The sequence below is a fragment of the Sciurus vulgaris genome (genome assembly GCF_902686455.1).
Source record: "Sciurus vulgaris genome assembly, chromosome: X".
In the NCBI taxonomy this organism is placed as follows: domain Eukaryota; kingdom Metazoa; phylum Chordata; class Mammalia; order Rodentia; family Sciuridae; genus Sciurus; species Sciurus vulgaris.
Genome location: NC_136471.1, coordinates 23,086,656 through 23,088,955, shown reverse-complemented (window position 1 = coordinate 23,088,955; position 2,300 = coordinate 23,086,656). Strand labels below are relative to the sequence as shown.

General features: G+C 37.6%; 1 pseudogene across 1 annotated transcript; it reads left to right on the top strand.

Moving 5' to 3' along the window:
* Positions 1 to 1,337: 1,337 nt before the first annotated feature.
* On the top strand, positions 1,338 to 1,859 carry LOC306651349 (ras-related protein Rab-2B-like; annotated as a pseudogene). Its single transcript has one exon. The product of its transcript is annotated as a ras-related protein Rab-2B-like (transcript).
* The last annotated feature ends 441 nt before the right edge of the window (positions 1,860 to 2,300 follow it).

Sequence of the window (2,300 nt, the reverse complement as noted above, 5' to 3'; positions counted from 1 at the left end):
TTTTGTTCCATCAATCTACATTTCTATCCTTATGTTAGTATCATATTATCATCATATTATCTTTATTACTGTGACTTTATATTAAGTTTTGAAATATGGAAGTAAAAATTCTCTCATTTGGGCTGGGGTTGTAGCTCAGCAGAAGAGCACTTGCCTAGCATGTGTGAGGCACTGAGTTCAATTCTCAGCACCACATATAAATAAATAAAATAAAGTCCATCAACAACTAAAAAATAATTTTAAAAAATTCTCTCATTAGCTCTTTTAAAAGTTATTCAGCTATTCTGAACCATTGCATTTCCACATACAATTTAGGGGAAGATTGCCAATTTCTTTTTTTAACCAGCTAGAATTTAATAGTGATTTAATTTAATTTAATTTAATTATCTTACCAATTTATCAATTTGGTAAGAATTGCCATCTTATCAATGTTGTTTTTCAATTCATGATCATGGAATTTCTCTCCATTGATATAGATCTTTTTGAATTTCCCTAAGGAATGAATGCATTATAGTTTTTGTGTAATAAGTCTACATTTTTTGCTAAATTTGTTTCTAAATACTTTATTCATTTTAATGCTATTGTGCATAGAATTGTCTTTCTAAATTTATTTTTACCTTTTTCATTGCTGGTGTAGATATATAATTCATTTTTATATTTATCTTTTATCTTGTATCCTAAACTCACTTATCAGCCTAGGAGATTTTTGGAGATTCCATCTGACTTCTTATGTCAACGACTATCACGTGCAAAATGATCTTGGTTTTACTTCTTTCTTTCCAATTTGCATGGTTTTTCTTTCTTTTATTTCCTTATTGTACTGGTCCAAAATCTCCAGTACAATGTTTAATACAAGTGATGAGAGTAAACATGCTCTACTTATTTCCAATCAGAGCAAAGTGTTCACTCTTTCACCATTGATTCTATTCTTGTGCCCTTTATCACTTTGAGAAACTCACCTTCTATTCTAGCTTTGTTGAGAAGAAAAAAAAAATGTTTTTGGTACTGGGGATTGAACCCAGGGGCACTTAACCCACTGAGCCACATCCCCAGCCCTTTCTTATATTTTATTTAGAGATAGGGTCTCCTCGAGTTGCTTAGGGCATCCCTAAGTTGCTGAGGCTGGCTTTGCACTCACAATCCTCCTGTCTCAGCCTCCAGAGTTGCTGGGATTACAGGTGTGCGCCAAAGTGCCTGGCTAAAACCATATAACATGAATAGCTATCTATTAAAGAAATTGAATTTGTTGTCAAAAGTAATTCCACAGTATGCCCAGAGTCTAGCAGCTGTAAAGTTCTCGGGCTGCGTGCTTGCTTGTGGAATGTACACCCTCTTCTTTCAGGTGTGGGGAAGTCATGTCTCCTCCTGCAGTTTACAGACAAGCGGTTCCAGCCTGTCCACGACCCCACAATAGGTGTGGAGTTTGGGGCCCACATGGTCAACATTGATGGAAAACAAATCAAACTGCAAATCTGGGATACGGCTGGGCAAGAATCCTTCCGTTCTATCATTCATTCCTACTACAGGGGAGCAGCTGGAACACTGCTGGTGTATGACATTACAAGGCGTGAAACCTTCAACCACCTGACCTCATGGTTAGAGGATGCCCACCAGCACTCTAGCTCCAACATGGTTATCATGCTGATTGGGAATAAAAGGCAAATGGCATCAAGATTGGGCCCCAACATTCAATTTCAACATCACTGGGACTCAGCACTTCCCAGCAGAACTGTCGTGACATAGGGTCGGACTCTGGCTGCTGCTGAACATCTGACCTGAACTCTTTGTTTGTTTGTTTTTTCCTTTTCTTCCTGGAACAGCTTCAGATCAATAGGCTTAAAGAAAGAGATCTTACTTGCTTTGGCTGAGAGCAAGATGTGATATTTTGCTTTTCCACTTAAAGAGCAGGGGAGAATTTGGGACGTGAATATTCCCTATAGATTGGGGTTCTTTTCATCCTTGTTTTAATGTGTAAAATGTTAGGATCAAAGTTGATTGTCATCATAGTTCAAAAATAAAACAATTTTATAAGCATATATAATATGCTTCCCACAAAGAATTAGTAGCAAGGGCTACTTGAGATGACCAGGATCTAGCTGGCCTTAGGATATTAGATCTGCTGCATAGGAATTTCATTGAGTTTTTTAACTTCTTTGCTTTGGGGGGTTCACTTGCCACTTTGGACAAGTCCTTGCAGAAGGCAGTTCCTTCTACTTCTCAAAGGAAGCTGGGTGCTTTTCTACTCTTCCATTGCTGGTTTCTGTCTCTTACTTACCAAACTTGAGAGAAGTGGATTTGGT